Here is a 22,330-nt window from a genome sequence, read left to right as displayed (position 1 = left end):
GCTCCCCTCTGGACTGCCAGAGACTTCCCTTAGGTCAGGTCTGCTTCTTGGTCTGATAGCTCCCCTGCCCAATCCTGCTCCCTCCCTTTTTCCTTCCCAAGTGTAATTCCCCAAGAAACTTTTGCACTTCTAAACCCCTCTCAGTCTCTGCTTCCCAGAGAATCCAAACAATACTCTGGTTTACCAATTAACTATTTCCACATCTCTAGTTAGAAATAACTCCTAACAAGTCAGGAGTCAGGTAGTCTCCTCGGGTTTTTATTCCATGGCACTGATCTGTTGATGTGTTCTTTTGCTAGTTTTACAGTTTAAATCACTAATTAACTGATTACTAAATTAACATAATATATAAGTATATATACTATATATGTACACGTGTGTGTATATAGAGAGAGAGAGAGAAAGGAAGAGAGCACGCAACTCAGTCCTTGGCAAGTCCTTTGTTGCCCGTTTTTCTTCTGAGTAAAATTTAGACAACCAAATTCAAAAAGACTTTTGAGCTTTTGCTTTCTCTATCTAGGAAAGTGTATGTCATCTTTATTCATGCCAATCTTCTATTTCATGTCAGTAAAATGTTGAAGACTATATATACATATATCCTGCATATTTATCATTGAATTTATTCTTGTCTTTCATAGTGTTTATGGCTATGGAACTTTTTCAAACAGTTTGTTACTAGCATAAGAAAACCTATTGATTATGAATATTGAGTTCTTAAATCATCCATATTGCTGAACTTTCCAAAGAATTCTAATAGTTTTTGCTTGATTTTCTTAGGTTTTCCATGTTGCAAAAGTATTATCTACAAATGTTATAAGTTAAGGAAGTTAATGAGGGGAGGACACCAACCTTTATGCAGCCTCTCAGGAGCAGGACTACTGCAGGTGACAGCAAAGCAATGCTGTGCAGAGGTGAGTGGTGATGGTGATGGGACTCGAAGCAATGAGAGTCAGCACAGCCGTGTTCAGATTGGGCAGTCTGGCATTGGGAGTTGGGAAGGCAGCACAGGTGCCTTTAAAACAGTGGAAAAGGGACATTAGGCACAGTTTGGGAGAGATGAGTGAGAGACACGTCTGGAGCAGAAAGACGGCAGAAGCATGGGCAAAAGTATTAACTTTTTTTTTTTAAACATAAACTTTTTGGAGTTCAAGAGACCTAAGAGAGGAGCAGGGCTGACATGCTGCTGTTTGGAACGTGGAGCAATTGATCAGCCAATGCTCAGTGTCGTGTAGCAGACCACACGTGATCTGACACCAGGCTGCCTCTCAAATTCTCTTCACTACCACAGTCCACCTCATTCATTGCAAAAGAGCCCGTGCTGTTCCTTTGCCTGAAATGTTCATATGGCAGGTAATCAGATGGCACATTCCCTCCTCAGATGTCACTGCTTCAGCAAATCAGACCCTCACCAATTCATCTAAAATAGAAATCTCATGTCCTCTCTCTCACTTTGTTTTATTTATTTTATATTTAGCACAGCCAGAAATTATATTACTTTTTATTTATTTGCCACCTCCCTCACTAGAAGGTAAGTTCCACAAGTTCAAGGACTCAGTCTGTTTTATTTTCTTCTAAAACACCACCACAGGATGGTACTACACTCAATTGTGTTTTTTGAATAAACAAATGTAGGGGCACACAGTTGACCTGAGCTGGGAAGTTTAGAGTTGCTCTATTATCCTAGGAGGTCTTTTTGTTTAATAAAAAGCCTATCTAATAGTATCAAATGCCAGTTTGTAATCTTGCATGGTGATTTGCTCTTTTTTCTCTTTTATTTCTTCATATGATAAATTATATTAATATATTCTCAAATATTAAATTAGCCATGCATTTCAAGAAGAACCATGGTCACACTACATTAATTTTTAAAATACTATTTTTGGTCCAGTTTAGCAGTACTGCATTTTATTTAGGATTTCCTCATCTATATTCATAAGTGTATTGATTGGTAATTTAAATATTATTCTGTCTTTATCAATATCAAGGTTATTCTAGCTTCAAAAGTGTATTGCAAATCTTCCTACTTTGTTTAACGCTTTTTAAATAGGTTTTTAAAAACTGCATTTTTATCAAAGTAATGCAGGTACACAGAGACAAATTTAAATTGTAAGGAAGGGTTTTTAATAAAATTCACCTGTCTCTTTTTCTATCCCTCTTCTCCCTGAGTCTTGTTTCCTAGAGGCATTCCCTTTTATCCATTTCTGTTTCAGAGTTTCTCAAAGTTTCTTTCATATTCCTGAATAACATTCCTTCATTTATTAACTTAGACATTATCTGTTGACTTTTTGAGGACTTTGCATATGTATGACCTTCCATCGCCCAGCGCCCCCTTCCCCCTCCTTTGTTTTGTTCCAGAGAACATATGCATTTATTTTTTTTATTTTTTTTTATTTTTTATTTTTTGTGAGGAGATCAGCCCTGAGCTAACATCCGCCAATCCTCCTCTTTTTTTGCTGAGGAAGACGGCCCTGGGCTAACATCTGTGCCCATCTTCCTCCACTTTATATGGGACGCCGCCACAGCATGGCTTGCCAAGCAGTGCGTCGGTGCGCGCCCGGGATCCGAACCAGCGAACCCCGGGCCGCCGCAGCAGAGCGCGCGCACTTATCCGCTTGCGCCACCGGGCCGGCCCCAACATGTGCATTTTTAAGGCCTCTGGTTCTTGTTCCGTCATCCATGGACAGCATCTCAAGGCCTCCACTCTTATACCGAGGATGTTGGCACTCGTCCTGCATTTCCTCTCCCCATTCACTCTACATCCCAGTCTCTGTCTTGTCTTTAATTTTATTTTTCTTCAAGATATATATACAGAAGTTTAGAGTCAATTAGTTTTACAATGTTCTTTATGCAAACGAACAGTTCACTATTACCTCCTTCCTAATTTCCCCTTTTAGAAGCTACTGCATTTGACTCTCTTGGCTAATTCTTTGTTATTTCCATCAAAAACCTCCAAATAGCTTCCTTGCCTTGATGCTTCATGGTTTTTCCATTTTGACTTTCCGCAAAGGATAAAGGGGATTGAGCTCCTTTCTATTCTCCTGCTCTCACTTCCTATAATGTGCCATCTATCTTCCCAGTATGGCGAGATTAGTATTCATTTACTCCATTTTGTCACAGCAGAGCAATGCAGGGAATTGTGATTGCTTATCCTTTCCCAAACACTTTTTACTTCTCTGTAGTTATGAATGAGGCTGAGTTTTTTGTTTACTTAGTTTTCTATATACTTAACTAATTAAAAGCCAGATTAGCCACATGTTTTCTAAATTCCCTTTCAACAGATTCGGTTGTATAAAACATTCCGTGGGTTTTAACTTCTTGAAGGAAATCTGTTCCTGAAGCTTCTGACCTCCTGCAATCTCTGCTCTTCTCCCTCTATGCCTGGGCATTTGCTCTGCCTCTTGCCTGTAACGTGGCTCCAGTTTCCTGTACCCCGTCCCTTCATTTCCCTCTTTAGTTTACTTTCTTATTTGGGGGGAGCACATATTCCACTACCTTCCTGAGAAACTTGCATGGAAAGCAATTTTTTAGTAACTTTTAACTTTCTATTTGTAACAAATTAAAAATCCAAAGTTACAGAAAAGTTGCAAGAACAAAAATATAGAGGACATTCATATAACCTTTACCCAGATTCATTTCTTTTGCTTTATTATTTATTTTCTCTCTCTGTGAGAGAGAGATATATATGTTAACATTCGAGGGTAGGTTACAAACATCATAACCATTTACCCCTAAACAATTCAGTATGTATGTCCTAAGAGTGGGAATATTCTTTTACATAACAGAGTATAGTTATCAACTTTAGTAAATTTATCATTGATACAATATTTTTTATCTAGTCTTCCATCCATATTCTAATTTTGCCAGTTGAGCTAATAATGTCCTTTATAGCATTTTTCCCGTTTAGCACAGGGAATGTGGGAGAACTTGACTTTGAGATTTTTTTTTCTCTCCTATTCTCCAAACTACTGCTCTTTCCTCTGCTATAATTTTTCAGCTGTGTCTCTTGGTCTTTCCCTTTCATGTTACTCTTTCTTCAAATATCTGGTGATTGTGGATTATCCATTCATATTTTAGGAATAAAGCAACAGAGAGGCTGACTTAGGTCTAGCGTATCTGGGTAAGTTGTCCACTGACAGTAATTGTCTGAGCATGGGCAGGCAGGGCTTGCTCTGCTAAACTGGAAGATCCCCAAGTGCTAGAACAAAGAGGGCTTTAGGACAAGACTGTCTTTCCTACTTGCCCTGTTTCTCCCCAAATGTTGCACTAGCATGCTTTCTCTCTTCCTCCTTCTCCCTCTCAATTTCTCTCTCTCCCTCTCTCTCTTCCCCCACCTCTCTCTTTTTCTCTTTCTCTCTTCTCATTCTTTCTTTCAGAAACTTTAGTTACTGTAATTCCTGGCTCCCAACTCTTCTGTGTGTACAAGCGATGGAGATGAAGAAGGATGAGTGGGTAGAGGAATCAATTTGTACATATTTTCTATTTCAATTAGTCTGGCTATAAACAGCCTGTCTTGTGCCTGCTGCTCTCTGTTGCCCCTGCCAACTCTGATGTTGTACCTTCTCTGCTTTTCCAGGCAGGGTGATCTCTTCCCTTGTGCCAGCTCAGGCCAGTTTCACTGAGCTTTGCCCCATTGGTAATGGGCTTTGCCCACATAATTCACCTTCATTCTTCTGGAAATGTGTTGAAAACTCTCATCTTCTTTTAGTTTCCTTACTACTTGATGTCTAGTTTTAGATACATACCTTCTGCATTCCTTTATTACCATTTAATGTACCACCTGGATAAAGAGTAAGCTAACATATTTATATTCAGGCTCATGTTTTGGAAATAGAACAATTATAGCCTAGAAAATATTTGTTCTTTAAAATTTAAAGGAAATGTGGGAAGGGGAAGAGAGGGTACCAGTGAGAAGGGAGGCTATTTTTAGGGGGGCCTAATTGAAATTTGCAATATGTAAGAATTGATTCTTCACTCATACATTCTTCACCCACCATTCACAAACTCATCCAGGACTGTCCCATTATTTTGAGAAATTTATTGACAATGTTTTCAATTCTTTAATCTTTAGATTTTTCACCTTTTCTTGAGCCAAAGTTGGTGATTTACATTTTACTAGAAAGTTCATCAATTTCTTTGATATTTTCAAGATTAAGACTGCTAACCATAATATCTTTTTAAACTTTATGAATAGCTTTATATCTGCAATCATATCATCTTTCATATTCCTAATAATGGGTATCTGTAATTTCTATTTCTGTGTTTAACTTGTTTTTGCTAATAACTGAGTATTTTTATTTATCAATTATTTAACTTTTGCATTTTGAAAATTCAACTCCCCGCATTTCAGTTTCCTCATTTTTAAAATAATGTTATTAGTAATATCTATTTCATTAAGTGTTAGGAAAGATTAAATGACATCTTATGTACAAAGAAACTAGAAGAGTAAACTCAGATATTAGCTGCTGTTTATTTCTCCTGCTTATCCTGGGTTTATTTTCTTCTTTTAGTCCTAATTTTTTGAGTCCTAATATTTTTATGCCTTTCTGTTTAACCATGAAAGTAGTGAAAGTTAGTATTTCTTTTCTGAGAGTAATTTTGGTTGCATCTCAACATTTTTATGTGAAACATTTTTCATTATTGTTATTTTCTAAATATTCTCTGATTATAGGTTTTAGCTCTTTCTGTTTTAGGAAATGGCTTCATCCAACCATAAAATCCATAGACCAAGCCAGCAAGGAGCCAGCTTTCCTTTAGACATGGCTGGGCTTGCTTGGGCATTTCCTCACTCAGCTGATTCTGATTTACAGCAGTGACAGGAGTTCCTCCCTCTCTCAGGGCAATTTGACCTTTGCTTCTCAAAAATAGGAATATTAATTGGGCTTCTTCCAGCTTGTCTGCTGTTTGTTTGTGAAGCTATTTTGCTTTCTTAGGACTAAAGTGAGTTGTGAGTTGCTTCTAAATATCTTCATCCTACCTGGTTCCACTTTCACTATATAAAGCAGAAATTTCTTGAATTTTGTGGCCTATGAGTGGCACCTTCCCCTAGTTTTCAATCCCATTGAGTGTTTTTTTAAATTATAATTATTACTACTATGTTTTTACCATTTTGGTTGTTTCGGTTAGCTGTAGCCAAAGGAGGTTGAACATTTGTTCTCCTCTGCTGTGTTTATCAAAAGTCTAAATTGAGATTTAAAAACCAATTAACTACCAACTGTTTATTTTGTATGCATTTTCAAACTCATTTGGGAAGTTGTGACCACAAGTTAGTGCTGTTTGTTTTTATGTAATTGTTTACGGAAACGGGAGATATTTTGCTGTGGGAATTCTACAAAAGGAAAGAGTCATTTGATAAAGAACATATCAGATTGCATTCACATACTTTTAAAAGTAAATTTGGTCTGTATTACCTATTTTATACTTTTGAGTATGCTATAAAGAATCCATAATCTCTTTAAAATGGTGCTTTGGTTGATTTTTGAAATTTGTTTAAAAATTAACAAATTTTAAAAATTTGTTTGGCCAAGTGAATTATATGCTAACTTTATATACTTTTAGATTGTGTTCACAGTGGGCAAAGTCAATAGTTGTGCTAGAAAAATATATGCTGTCGTATAGATGTCTCAGATTTCTACCAATGGCGTTCACTGTAAATTAGCTATACCCTGGGTTTCATGTTGGTAAAAACCATTTGCAAAGGCAAACTAGAAACTATCTAGTAATCAAACTCTTGCAACTAGTTTACAACCCAAACAAAACCTTTTGCATGAAAAAGCTTTAAAGAAAAAAAAGAAACTACAAATAATTTGGGATCCTGTGCTTAAGTACCTAGAAACTAGAAGTCTGAAGTTTTATCCCTTTCTGCAAAAGTCTTGCTGGATTTCTTTGCAGAATTCCTTGGTTTATCTATGTATGTATTTTTCTTAACGTGGCCTTAATGATAAGTAACACACTTCTGTGTGTTTTACACATTTCAACAGTAGAAGTTCTTTTTGTGTGTTTATTCCTTCCTTCTAGTCATCTGTTACTTCATCATCTTACCTCTCTGAAAAAAAAAAGACTGTGTATGTATATGTGAATATCTCAAATCACTCTAATTGTTTAATTAGAAAAAAATAAATATACGAATCCCCTAACTACTAAAAGGCCAATCAAAACCGCTTAGAATAGTTTCAACTCAGGGGGAGCATGATAACCATGAGGCTTGGATGAATAAAGTGCACATCCCTATGTCGCTTTCAAGAACTACTGTGTCAGAGTCTCTGGGGTGTGGCTCAGGGACCTGTATTTTTCAAAGGCTTTCTAGGTGACTCTGAAAAGTAATCTACAGATCTCGAGTGTGAGTAACACTGACGGAAAAGGGAGAGCGAGAGAGAGCCAGTCCATTATAACAGGCACTTAAAATGGCCTGCTTGCTGTAGCTGCACAGTGAATTTAGAGGAGCAGATCGACTTATTCAATTTCTCTCAGTGCAATAAAAGTAGTATTAAAATCCATCTGAAGTAAAAACTTTTCCTGACTGAATCCTAGGAGGAATTTATCTCGGGGATTCTTACAAAAGGGACAATGAATAGGCAGTTAATTGTCTAAGGTTTTAATTTCGCCTCTACAAAAGCCAAGGGCTTAACGTTAAATCTCCACCTTTAGAAGACGTTTCTGCAAGAAGCTAAAATAATCTAGGAACATTACTCTCTCAAGACATAACTTAAAACAGAGGTAAAGCTGGAGAAATGGATATTTAACTATCTTTTAAACCAACTCTTTCAAATATCAAATGTTTCAACCAAGTTTTAGGCAAAGACCCAATAGCATACTATGTTTGAACTCTTAGAGCCAAGGGCGCCCAAATGCTTTGTTGTGGATAAAAAAAGTACCATCGATCTTAGATCCCAGAAAGACGGATGGCACAGTGGACATCATGAGCGTTTGAAGATACACTTCAGGTCTGCATAGGAAGAGGACCTGCAGATGGGCCCAGCCCCCTTTTGCCACTCTCTAGTTTGTAGCTCTATCTACCTTTATCGTCATTTTCCTATGTTCAGTTATTTTTGAAAAGAAATGTGCCCCAGGGGCTCTGATGTTCTGCCAGGCTGTGGAGGTAAGGCTAAATGCAGTTCGTTCCCTCCCAGTGACTTGCATCTTGTTCAGAACTGAGGGTTGCTCCAGGAGTCCTGAGGAACTGGAAGGACAGGTGTTCCTCGTCGCAGGTTTCTCAGATACCTGAGAGCCAGAGGCAAATGCCCAACTCATTTGAAGTAAAGCTGAACTTGAGCTTAACCATCAATTTTATTTCTCTTTATTTTCTATGTGGCCTCCTATCTCAAGTTTCATATAACCAGAAAGCCACAGAACTTTTATACTGAGAAGGTAATAAAACATGATATTGAATTTGATAAAGAAAATAAGCAGTTTACCTGGGCTCTCCAATAATTTGTGCAATGAATTAATTCTCTCCATGTGAATAATAATAGGCAGGGATGACTGAATGTCCAGTTGCGAATGAAACATCAAAATGCAAAAGGAGAATAGTTTTACACCGGAAGAGTGAATGCACCAACAGGCTATCTCCTATTCATTATAAATTTAAAATTATGAATTCTTTAAGACCTTCTAAAATGTTTGAGTAGCCTGTAGATAGTTTATATATTTGGCTAAAGGCTCTGCTTGTCACTCACAAACTGGGAAGGGGAAAAAAACATTGCTCCATTATAAGGAAGAAGGCATTGCCAGCTCAAATTGCTCCTTAAATTGAAATAAAGTTTTAGTTTGTTTTATTTTCCACTTATAATTACCATTAAAACCTAGAATATATACGGAAGCATTTCCTTATATTTTTTCTAATACGTAGATCATCTTTTTGGAGACTAGGTTTAAAGTCTTCATGTAAATTTGATTTTTTTCCCCAATTTTTCTATTATTGCCATCTCAAATACTTGTTAAAGTGCAGATTCCTACACATAATCACCAAGGGATTATCTTTCTTTCATATAAAAATCATTTACCTGTTTTTAAAGTCACCCAGGAAAAATATGTTTCGTTACTCTTTCTTTGAAGTTCCCTAAAGCTAGACAAAAGTCCCAGAAAGGTAATTTTAGAAACACTGGAGATAACACCCTGTGTCTGGCCATGTATATCCTATAAAAGGATAGGTGAGTCATGCAAATACATTCCATTAGTGACCTTGTTATAAATTCCATTTTTACCACATTCATTAGAAAGCCTTAATTTTCAAATGCCTTAAGATGGATGCTACCCTCAAAAATGTTCCCAGAAGTCACACAAGAAACTAATAATCTGATATATACAGGTTTTTTTTTGTTCAAGCACGAGTTTCCTATGTCTATTTTCAAAGTGTATCAAGTGCAAAAGGAAAAATGAAATCCGTTCAGCAGCCAAAACTCCTTTTCAGCAATGCTCACTTTCTCAACAAAGTTATCTGCCAAGTTCAAGTTGCTGGGGTTTGACTGTAAGCAACATTGACGTTCATCGCCTACTTCAAAAGCTGTGTCCAGGCACTTATTTTTCTAGCCTTTAGAAAAGTTGCCATTATTAAATCCTAAAAGCTCCTTCAGAAGGGGTGACATCTGCTTTTTACATTGTCAGTTTGAGTTCAGATGTAAATCTGTCAAATCAGCTGGTAGTGATGACTTGGTCCTCAGCCTAGTTCTGAAATCTGCTGATAGGGGCATGCGGCCTCTGCTTCGAGGTGTGTAGGCTCCAGCTGAATGCAATCCCAAACCCTTTGTTTTGGCTCTTCTGTAACAGAAGTGAGGCAGAGCACCTAGTCCCAGTACTGACCAGTCCTGGATATGTAACCCAGTCCCAGATGCAGGTTCATGCGCCCTGTCAGATTGATCTGAGCGCTTTCACCCACTCGCTTGTTTCTGGCCGCCTTGATAATATTTGAAATCAGTGCAACAAGTATTGCATTTACACTACCCTTGTGTTCACCAGTTTGAATCTTAATTGGTATGAAGCTGAGCAAGTATCAAGAGAAGCAGAATCAAAGTAAATATGAACAGTTCAGGTTTTAACTCATTTCCGGGCAGATAACCCAATTAGGGAATTTGGCCACTATGTATAGACAAATAGAGGTATGAAGCAAAAGGAATTCTTATCACATTCTAAGGCATTTTTGGTATATTGGTAGAAGTTGCTCTTTGATCATGAACAGATGCATTTTTTTCTGATTTGTCACCAAGGCTTCTGGTTTGAATAGCTACTGGTAGTTTTTGCTTTTCCCCTATGCTAAGGTGACAAAAGCCAAAGTAAATAAATTCAGTTCAAATAAATCCTTAGCTCAACTGACCTATTGCTTGAGGGGTAGCAGTCTCTCACGGCTGCAAAAACAGATGCCAGGCACAGACACCAGGGAAGGGTTGGAGTGGCATTTTGTAATTTCAGAAGATAGGAGGCCTAGCACTTCTCATTTTCTTAAGAAGAATAGTAATTGAAGCATTGTTTGCCATTAGCAACATTTGAAATAGTCGATAATTTCTATGACATTACACATTTTAAAAAAATAAATAGATGCCTGAAGTGCAGTTCTGCTTCGTGTAAGCCTTTTCTGTAGTTACTGGTGTCTGTGTGTTCTAAGTGTGTGTGTTCATGCTAAATCCAATTATATGACTAGAAAAAGGGGCAAAAATGGGTTTGTCCTACTGTAATGGATATAGGTAAGTCCAGGTCCTCTAGCTGTCTAAGACACATGCATCAGAAAAGAAATATATTTCAAAAATATTAATAAAACCAAAGGAAAAATAAAGAAATAGGTAGATAAATAAATTAAAAAAATCAACACCAAGCATTAGTGTTCTCAAAGGGTTTTGCTGGATATATGCTATGTTCTATTACATCTTTTCTTAAAACATGAACTACTTTCAGAAGTCTTTTTCTCTTCTTGTTTTTACTAGGCACCAGCTTCTTAGGCTTTAGATGAAAAAGTGGCGTACATCGATGGTAATGATTTGGGGACATTTTACTGATTAACTCTATCATCAGGGAAGTGTCAAATGAGAATACATATTAATCTGAGATAAAGGAAAGCAGAGACTCATGTCTGCCCATGTAAAATTTTCTAAGTTTATTTGCTTTCTCTTCAGTGTGATCAAACTTAATCCCAAATTCAAACTCATATTATGGTTGTGTGTCTCTTTAAAAGAATTTTTAAAAAAGGAAAAAAAATCTGAATTTATGAAGCTGCTCATTTAAATTAGATTGCTACATGAAAAAGCAATCTGCATCAGAGAGTGATTAACTACATGAGTCCTATAAGTATAGTAAATGTCAGTAATTTGGACCAATTTGAACAGTCTGAATTCAGGACAAATTTTAATTACAGAGTTCTTTGAAAAACATCCAATCTTAATGCTTTAAAGTAACTATACATATAGGAAGCAAACATACACATCTCTCTGTACAGGAAGATCTTGGGAAATCCAGGACATGTGTGGGATTTGTAAGTAGACTGTCTACTGTTTATAGATGTTAAATGACTGAGAATTTTCACAAAATGATACTTTTAAGTTTCTCTCTAATTTCCTCTTTATAGTTTTGTTTGCTCAGAAAACATGTTCTTGTGGATAGGGAATATATAAATAACGCTAAGTGCCTGACAAATTATTACAATATCAAAATTAGTGCTGAAGCCCAAGATTCTGTCTAGTGAAGAGACTCTTAGGAAAGGCTGCTCTCCAGAAAGTCTCTATTAATTCAAAGGGATAACCCAAGAGATGAAACAATCACTTATTTGGTACCAGTGCTTAAGAACATCTGCATTACGGTATGAATGACTGCTAAAGAGTCAAAATTGCCACTTTGATGTAAAGTATCATGTAAAAAGAATGCTGTCTGTGAAAGAATTATCTAGACACAATTACCTGAAGTAGAAATAAATATCAATTAATTCTAAAGCAATATATAAATATGTTTCTTTCATTGACTCTTTTAGCAAGTAATTACTGTATGTAGTGTTGTGCTGATTAAGTAATGCTTATGTCCTTTTGCTGTGATATTATATGTTTTATTTATTTATTCACTAATTTAACAAATACTTTTTGAGCACTGACTATGTGTCCAGGCTTTGAAGCCATACTTAAAAGAAACAAATAACCCCCAAAACATATTCTTCCTCTCAAATAGGATAAAAGAAGATAAGCACATAATCATAACATAATGTGATAAATCTATAGCAGATGTTCATTTATTCATTCATGTAAGATATTTATTGAGCTCCTACTATATGGCAGACACTCCTCTAGGTACTGGGCATACAGTGGTTACCAGGACCCTGCCTTCTTGGGCCTCCCATGAAACATCAAAAAATTTGAGCTTTACATTAAGACTTGAAGCACTGGGATGTGTTTAAATAGGATATTGCAATAACCTAGGCAGAAGAAACATCAAATGCAAAGAAAAGTGATATTAATGATCAGGACATAAATAGGAGAATGTGGATGAGATGTTCTGTGCAGCTGAAGTGTAGGGAATGAGGTTAGAGCTGTGGAGTGCACCATCGTGATAAATGTAAGCAGAGTAGCTAGTAGGGAACCAATGATAGTTGTTAAGCCTAGAAGCAATGTGATTTAGCTTATTTTTGTGCAGATGACTTTTTAAGGTATGTGAACGATGTGTTTGAGGAACTGAGGAGACCAGTTAGAAAACTGTTGCAATAGTCAGGAGAGGGATGATGAGTGCCTGAACTGTGGCAGCAATAACAGCCATGACCCATCCCTATATCTTATTCCTAAGTGCTGTGTATTTATAATTTGTATGATTTGATAATGCCTAAAATACTCACTTTCTATGTATTGCATCTTTGGTCACGTTGTTTTAACATATTTGAATAATTTAGACAAACTTTAATAAATAATATAATTTGTATTAACAAAACATAACTATAAGATATGTGAATTATTACTAAATATCAAAATCAGAGCAGCCATAAAAGGCAATATGACTATCCAGTATCTTTTAATATCTATAGGGAAGTTCCCACTAGTTATTCATCTTTTTAAAATGTTTTAGAACATCTCATCCATTATCCCAGCATGTGAACCTCAGAATTATTTCATCAAGTTCCAAAAATAATCTCATTGGAATTTTTATTAGACTCATATATATATATATATTTTTTAATTTTTTGTTTATTGCAGTAACATTGGTTTATGACATTGTAAAAATTTCAGGTGTACATCATTGTACTTCTATTTCTGCATAGATTACATCATGTTCACCACCAAAATACTAATTACAACCCATCACCACACACATGTGCCGAATTATGCCTTTAACCCTCCTCCCTCCCCCCTTCCTCTCTGGTAACCACCAATCCAATCTCTGTCTCTATGTGTTTGTTTATTGTTGTTATTATCTACTACTTAATGAAGGAAATCATACGGTATTTGACCTTCTCCCTCTGACTTATTTCACTTGGCATTATACCCTCAATGTCCATCCATGTTGTCACAAATGGCTGGATTTCATCATTTCTTATGGCTGAGTAGTATTCCATTGTGTATATATACCACAGCTTCTTTATCCATTCGTCCCTTGATGGGCACTTAGGTTGCTTCCGAGTCTTGGCTATTGTGATAACGCTGCAATGAACACAGGGGTGCATGTACCTTTACAAATTGGTGTTTTCAAGTTCTTTGGTTAAATACCCAGCAGTGGAATAGCTGGATCATATGGTAGTTCTATCCTTGATTTTTTGAGGAATCTCCATACTGTTTTCCATAGTGGCTGCACCAGTTTGCACTCCCACCAGCAGTGTATGAGAGTTCCCTTCTCTCCACATCCTCTCCAACACATGTTGTTTCCTGTCTTGTTAATTATAGCCATTCTGACGGGCCTGAGGTGATATCTCACTGTAGTTTTGATTTGCATTTTCCTGATAGTGATTTTGAACATCCTTTCATGTGTCTGTTGGCCATCTGTATATCTTCTTTGGAGAAATGTCTGTTCAGGTCTTTTGCCCATTTTTTAATTGGGTTGTTAGTTTTTTTGTTGTTGAGATGCATGAGTTCTTTATATATTTTGGAGATTAAGCCCTTATCAGAAGTATGGTTTGCAAATATCTTCTCCCAATTGTTAGGTTGTCTTTTCGTTTTGTTGATGGTTTCCTTTGCTGTGCAGAAGCTTTTCAGTTTGATGTATTCCCATTTGTTTATTTTTTCTATTGTTTCTCTTGCCCAGTCAGACGTGGTGTTTGAAAAGATGTTGCTAAGACCGATGTCGAAGAGCGTACTGCCTATGTTTTCTTCCAGAAGTTTCACAGTTTCAGGTCTTACATTCAAGTCTTTAATCCATTTGGAGTTAATTTTTTTGTATGGTGTAAGGTAAGGTCTACTTTCATTTTTTTGCATATGGCTATGCAGTTTTCCCAACACCATTTGTTGAAGAGACTTTCTTTTCCCCATTGTATGTTCTTGGCTCCTTTGTCAAAGATTAGCTGTCCATAGATGTGTGGGCTTATTTCTGGGCTTTCGATTCTATTCCATTGATCTGTGTGTCTGTTTTTGTGCCAGTACCATGCTGTTTTGGTTACTATAGCTTTGTAGTATATCTTGAAATCAGGGAGTGTGATACCTCCAGCTTTGTTCTTTTTTCTCAGGATTCCTTTAGCTCTTCGGGGTCTTTTGTTGTTCCATATAAATTTTAGGATTCTTTGTTCTATTTCTGTGAAAAATGTTGTTGGAACTTTGATAGGGATTGCATTGAATCTATAGATGGCTTTAGGAAGTATGGACATCTTAAGTATGTTAATTCTTCCAATCCAAGAGCACAGAATATCTTTCCATTTCTTTGTGTCTTCTTCAATTTCTTTCAGCAATGTTTTATAGTTTTTGGTGTACAGATCTTTCACCTCTTTGGTTAAGTTCATTCCTAGGTATTTTATTCTTTTTGTTGCAATTGTAAATGGGATGGTATTCTTCATTTCTCTTTCTGCTACTTCGTTGTTAGTGTACAGAAATGCAACTGATTTTTGTATGTTGATTTTGTATCCTGCAACTTTACCATATTCATTTATTACTTCTAAAAGTTTTCTGGTGGATTCTTTAGGGTTTTCTATGTATAAAATCATGTCATCTGCAAATAGTGACAGTTTCACTTCTTCCTTTCCAATTTGGATCCCTTTTATTTCTTTCTCTTGCCTGATTGCTCTGGCTAGGACTTCCAGTTCTATGTTCAATAGGAGTGGTGACAGTGGGCATCCTTGTCTGGTTCCTGTTCTTAGAGGGATGTCTTTCAGTTTTTCACCATTGAGGATGATATTAGCTGTGGGTTTCTCATTTATGGTCTTTATTATGTTGAGATACTTTCCTTCTATCCCCATTTTATTCAGAGTTTTTATCACAAATGGATGCTGTATGTTGTCAAATGCTTTCTCTGCATCTATTGAGATGATCATGTGATTTTTATTCTTCATTTTATTAATGTGGTGTATCACGTTGATTGATTTGCGAATGTTAAACCATCCCTGCATCCCTGGAATAAATCCCACTTGATCATGGTGTATAATCTTTTTAACATATTGTTGTATGCGATTTGCTAGTATTTTGTTGAGGATTTTTGCATCGATGTTCATCAGTGATATTGGCCTGTAATTTTCTTTTTTTCTGTTGTCCTTGTCTGGTTTTGGTATCAGGGTAATGTCAGCTTCGTAGAATGAGTTAGGGAGCTTCCCCCCCTCCTCAATGTTTTGGAAGAGTTTGAGAAGGATAGGTATTAAGTCTTCTTTGAATGTTTGGTAGAATTCACCAGGGAAGCCGTCTGGTCCTGGACTTTTATTTTTGGGGAGGTTTGTGATTACTGTTTCGATCTCCTGACGGGTGATTGGCCTATTCAAATTCTCTACTTCTTCTTGATCCAGTTTTGGAAGGTTGTATGATTCTAAGAATTTCTCCATTTCTTCCAGATTGTCGAATTGGTTGGCATATAGCTTTTCATAGTATTCTCTTATAATCTTTTGTATTTCCGAGTTGTCTGTTGTAACCTCTCCTCTTTCATTTCTTATTTTACTTATTTGTGCCTTCTCTCTTTTTTTCTTGGTGCGTCTAGCTAAAGATTTGTCAATTTTGTTGATTTATTCAAAGAACCAGCTCTTGGTTTTATTAATTTTTTCTATTGTTTTTTTGGTCTCGATTTCATTTATTTCTGCTCTGATTTTTATTATTTCCCTTCTTTACTGATTTTGGGCTTGGTTTGTTCTTCTTTTTCCAGTTCCTTTAGGTGCATTGTTAGATTGTTTATTTGGAATTTTTCTTGTTTGTTGAGATAGGCCTGTATTGCTATAAACTTCCCTCTTAGAACCGCTTTTGCTGTATCCCATAAATTCTGGCATGTCGTATTTTCATTTTCATTTGTCTCCAGATATTTTTTGATTTCTTCTTTGATTTCTTCGTTAACCCAGTTGTTGTTCAGTAGCATTTTGTTTAATCTCCACGTATTTGTGGCTTTTCTGATTTTCTTCCTATAGTTGATTTCTAGTTTCATACCGTTGTGGTCAGAAAAGATGCTTGGTATTATTTCAATCTTCTTAAATTTATGGAGACTTGTTTTGTGGCCTAATATGTGATCAATCCTGGAGAATGTTCCATGTGCATTTGAAAAGAACCTGTATTCTTCGGTTTTTAGATGGAATGCTCTGTATATATCCACTAGGTCCATCTGTTCTAGTGTGTCGTTTAAGGCCAATGTTTCCTTATTGATCTTCTGTTTGGACGATCTATCCGTTGGTGTAAGTGGAGTGTTAAAGTCCCCTACTATTATTGTGTTACTGTCTATTTCTGTTTTTATGTCTGTTAATAATTGCTTTATATATTTAGGTGCACCTACATTGGGTGCGTAGATATTTACATGTGTTATATCCTCTTGTTGGATTGTTCCCTTGATCATTATGTAAGGCCCTTCTTTGTCTCTTTTTACAGTTTTTGTTTTAAAGTCTATTTTGTCTGATATGAGTACTGCTACCCCAGCTTTCTTTTCATTGCCATTTGCGTGGAGTATCTTTTTCCATCCCTTCGCTTTCAGTTTGTGAGTGTCTTTAGGTCTGAAGTGTGTCTCTTGTATGCAGCATATATATGGGTCTTGTTTTTTCATCCAGTCAGCCACCCTATGCCTTTTAATTGCAGCATTTAGTCCATTGACGACTAAAATAGCTATTGATAAGTATTTACTTACTGCCATTTTTTAAATTTTTTTTTTCTCAGTGTTTTAGTAGTCCTTCTCTGTTCCTTTCTTCTATACAGAATTGATGGTCACTTTAGTTTGACCTCTGTCTGAAAGCTGTACTCTTAACTCCCCTCCTCCCTCCTTCTATGTTTTTGATATCATATCTAACCTCTTTTTTGTGTATTTGTATCCATTACGTTCTAATCATGGAAATAGATAATTTTTCCTATATGCGGTCTTCTCTTTTCCCCTTAAATCAGTCCCTTTAACATTTCTTGTAGCACTGGTTTCTTGGTGACAAACTCCTTTAATTTTTGCTTATCTGGGAAAATTTTGATCTCTCCTTCCATTTTGAATGATAACCTTGCTGGGTAGAGTATTCTTGGCTGTAAGTTTTTTCCTTTTAGCACTTTAAATATATCATGCCATTCTCTTCTAGCCTGTAAGGTTTCTGCTGAGAAGTCAGCTGACAGCCTTATGGGGTTTCATTTGTATGTAACTTGACATTCTCTTGCGGCTTTTAGGATTCTCTCTTTATCTTTAATTCTGGACATTTTGATTATGATGTGTCTTGGTGTGGGCCTCTTTGGGTTTATCTTGTTTGGGGCTCTCTGTGCTTCCTGTACCTGGATGTCTGTTTCCTTCCTTAGGTTAGGGAAGTTTTCATCTATTATTTCTTGAAATAGATTCTCTGCCCCCTTGTCTCGCTCTTCTCCTTCCGGGACACCTATAACACGGATGTTAGTGTGCTTGATGTTGTCCCAGAGGTCCCTTAGACTGTCCTCACTCTTTTTAAATCTTTTCTCTTTTACCTGTTCACCTTGGGTAATTTCTTCTAGTCTTTCGTCCAGCTCACAGATCCGTTCTTCTGTCTCCTCTACTCTGCTTTTGAGTCCCTCTAATGAATTTTTCATTTCCAGTATTGTATTCTTCATTTCTGATTGGTTCTTTTTTATATCTTCCATTTCTTTGTTGACATTCTCACTGAGCTCATCTATTCTTCTCCCCAGATCAGTGAGCATCCTCAACACTCTTAGTTTGAACTCTCTGTCTGGTAGCTTGCTCATTTCTGTTTCACTTAGTTCTTTTTCTGGGGTTTTGTCCTGTTCCCTTACTTGGAATGTATTCTTTTGCCTCCTCATTTTGCCTCTTTCCCTGTGCTTGTGTCTACGTATTAGGTAGGTCAGCTACGTCTCCTGTTCTTGGAGAGGTGACCTTATGTAAGTGATGCCTTAGGAGGCTTCCAGTGTGCTTCCCTCAGTTCTCAATGTTCCAGGGGTGACCCCTATGTGGGCTACGTGTGTCCTTCTGTTGTGGCCTGTTTGCTCTCCCTGTAGGCACCCAGGGAGGCTGAGTTATGCTCCTGGCCAGGTGTTGTAATGCTCAGCTGCTTGTAGTTGTTGTGGGCCCTTCAGTCTCTTTATCAGGTGTGGGGAGCCCCAGCACAGTTGGCTGCAAGTTCTAATACCATGTTTGTGTTGCAGTATTTCTTTTAAGTGAGTAGGCCCCCAGTGTGGCAGGTTGTTAGGCTCAGGGCCTTACAATTGCTGTAAGCCTGTAGCCTATTAGGTCTCTTGTCAGCTCTCTGAGGATTGCAGCTGGGTGGGGCTGGCCTCAGGCACAGGAGCACCCAATCATTTCAGGCTTTGGAAGGTGGGGCAAACCTCCTATGTGGGTCTTTGAGAAGCACAAGTCTTCTGCAGTTGACAAACCCTGCCACCCACAGGTCCACACACACAGTCAACATAGTCCTGCCTCGTGTGAGCGCCCCAACCTCCCCAAGCAGACCCATTCTCTCCACAGCCGGAGCCTCACACACTCAGCCACTGCCCCACACTCTCCACCTGCTCCTTGTGCACACCCTGCCCTGCTAAAGTCAGCTCAGTTGCCAGGCTGCAGAGAATCCAGTCACCAATCTATGCAGGCCCACAAGTTGCCTGACGGCTTGTTGTTGGGTGGGTCCACTCTCTAGGGTGGGCTGCCTGCCCTGGCTGAGCTGGATTAAATCGGTGCTCTGCGGGTGGGGCAGACCCTGGGCTAGCAGGCCTCAGGGAGAACTCCAATGGCGTCTGTGTCAGCATGCCTACCCCGGGCCACAACAATGGCCGCCGCCAATGTCCCAGTCCCTGGAGAGGTCTCACCCCTCACCAAGATTCACTCAGGGCCTATTAGGTGAGTCTCTTGTCACCAAAGCACTGTGCACCTTTCTTTCTGGTGATTTTAGGATGCTTTCTGAAATGGGCGAGTTTGTGCGCGGGCCCTTTAAGAGCCAGTTTTAGTTTCTTTGTGAACCGGGTTTTCTGGGGCTACTCCCCAATGTTTTAGTAGCAGGCACAGTCAGATATTATGCCGCTGGTGTCGATTGTGCTGGGTCCACAAAATGCCCACAGCGGGGGCTCCCCGGCTCAGGACCCCGCGCCTCCAGGGAGAGTGTGTACCTGTGGGCTGCTCCCGGCGGCCGTTAAGCTGGCGGCTTGTGAAGGCGGCGTTTTTCCTCTCCAGAAGGGAGTTTCTGCCTCTTCCACCTCAGCTAGGATTGTCCATTGTTGCAGGAGTTCCTCTTATCCAGTTTTCAGTTCTGTCTCAGGGGTAATTTTTCCACGAGTAGTTGTAAATTGGCTGTGTCCACGGGAGGAGGTGAGTTCCGAGTCTGCTTACGCCGCCATCTTGACTCTGCCTCTTAGACTCATATTAAATGTAAAATTAATTTGGTTAGATAATATCTTCAAAATATTCCATCTTACTTTCTAGGAACTTGGCATATTCTTCCAATTATTAAAGTGTTCTATCTCTTTGAGTTTTATAGTTTTTTCCCTACAGGCCTAAAGAAAGCTAATCTTAGATGTTTTAAGATTATGGTTGCTATTGTGAGATGGGTCTTATTGGCTGTTGCTGAAATAGAAGATAGCTATTGATATTTGTATGTTTTATAACCAAGAAATTTACGAAATTATTTTATTAATTCTAAAAGCTTTTACTTGATTTGGTGGGGCATGGGGGTGTTCTAGTACTTTTTAGTCTATTGTTCTCAAAAGTTATATGACTAGTTTCTGTTTCATATCATGGTGGGCATCTTTATTTAGTTCCTGATTTTAACACAATATCAAGCATTTAATCACACTCCTGGTATTTTCATTGTTAAGAATGAGGATGATTATTGGTTTTAAATAGGTTATTAACAAAACAATATATTTCCATTCCTAATTTTTAAAGAGCTGTGTTCTTAATTATGAATACTGAACCTTATCAAATAACTTATGGTATCTATTATGACTATCATAATATATATATGTGTATGTCTATATATGAGTCTGTATATATATATATATATATATATATATATATGTACTTTGAGCTATTGATATGTTCTGTAACAATAAAAGATTTCTAAGTGTTAATCAGACTCCCATACCTGAGATAAATTCTACTTAGTAGTGGTTGAGTATTATTTTTTTCCTGAAGTCTTTACTCTTTTTCTTCAAGGTTGAACCTTGAATTGAATCATGCAAATATCCTGTTTCCATTTATTCAACTTTCTCTGAGTTTTTAGTTTATTTGAATATTTTCATTCTCAAAGGCTAAAATATTCTGTACTATTTCTTTAAATAAGAGTAGAGGTTTATAACAATACAGGCCTATCTCAAGAAACAAGAAAAATCTCAAATAAGCAATCTAACTTTACACCTAAAGGAACTAGAAAAAGAAGAGCAAACAAACCCCAAACTTAGTAGAAGGAAGGAAATAATAAATATGAGAATGAAAATAAATGAAATAGAAACTAAAAAAACAATAGAAAAGATCAATGAAATTTAAGAGCTTGTTTTTTGAAAAGATGAATGAAATTGATAAACCATTAGCCAGACTCATCAAGAAAAAAAGAGAGAGGGCTCAAATAAAAAAAATCAGAAATGAAAGAGGAGAAGTTACAAGTGACACCACAGAAATGTGAAGAATCATAAGAGAGAATTACAAACAACTATATGTCAACAAATTGGCCAACCTAGAAGAAATGGATAAATTCCTAGAAACATACAGTCTTCAAAGACTGAATCAAAAAGAAATAGAAAATCTGAATAGACTGATTACTGGTAACGAAATTGACTCAGTAATCAAAAACCTCCCAACAAATAAAAGTCCAGGACTAAATGGCTTCACAGATAAATTCTGCCAAACATTTAAAGAAGAGTTAATGCCTATGCTTCTCAAACTATTTCAAGAAATTGAAGAGGAAAGATTGCTCCCAGACTCATTCTATGAGGCCAGCATTACCCTGATACCAAAACCAGACAAAGATACCACAAAAAAAGAAAATTACGGGGCAATATCCTTGATGAACGTAGATACAAAAATCCTCAACAAAATATGAGCAAACCAAATTCAACAACACATCAAAAGGATAATACTCCATGATTAAGTGGGATTTATTCCAGTGTTGCAAGGATAGTTCAATATCCACAAATCAATCAATGTGATACACCACATTAACAAAACAAAGGATAAAAATCATATGATCATCTCAATAGATGCAGAAAAAGCATTTGACAAAATTCAACATCTATTTATGATAAAAATCCTCAAAAAAGTGGGTATAGAAGGAATATACTTCAACATAATAAAGGCGTAAATGACAAACCCACAGCTAACATCATGTTCAATGGTGAAAAGCTGAAAGCTTTTGCTCTAAAATCAGGAAGAAGACAAGGTTGCCCACTCTTGCCACTCTTATTCAGCATAGTGTTGGAAGTCCTAGTTACAGCAATCACACAAGAAAAAGAAATAAAAGACATCAAAATTGGAAAGGAAGAAGTAAAATTGTTACTATTTGCAGATGACGTGATACTGTATATAGAAAACCCTAAAGACTCTACCAAAAAACTATTAGAACAATAAATGAATTCAGTAAAGTTGCAGGATACAAAACAAATATACAGAAATCAGTCGCATTTCTATACAGTAACAATGAACTATTAGAAAGAGAAATTAAGAAAACAATCTTATTTACAATAACATCAAAAAGAATAAAATACCTAGGAATAAATTTAACCAAGGAGGTGAAATACCTTTACACTATAAGCCATTATGAAAGTAATTGAAGACAACACAAATAAATGGAAAGATATACTGTGCTCATGGATTGGAAGAATTAATATTGCTAAAA

General features: G+C 37.0%; 1 long non-coding RNA gene across 2 annotated transcripts in view; it reads left to right on the top strand.

Annotated features, from left to right (window-relative positions):
• LOC147914494 (uncharacterized) overlaps window positions 1-22,330 on the top strand; it is a 107,043-nt gene that overhangs the window by 31,635 nt on the left and 53,078 nt on the right. For both annotated transcript variants that reach the window (XR_015555215.1, XR_015555214.1), the window contains exon 2: window positions 778-911. This is a non-coding gene — a long non-coding RNA (uncharacterized LOC147914494). The remainder of the gene's footprint in view (window positions 1-777; window positions 912-22,330) is intronic.

The sequence above is a fragment of the Ceratotherium simum genome, chromosome 19 (genome assembly GCF_057802395.1).
Source record: "Ceratotherium simum simum isolate JZ-2026a chromosome 19, ASM5780239v1, whole genome shotgun sequence".
In the NCBI taxonomy this organism is placed as follows: domain Eukaryota; kingdom Metazoa; phylum Chordata; class Mammalia; order Perissodactyla; family Rhinocerotidae; genus Ceratotherium; species Ceratotherium simum.
This window is presented reverse-complemented; position numbering and strand designations above follow the sequence as displayed.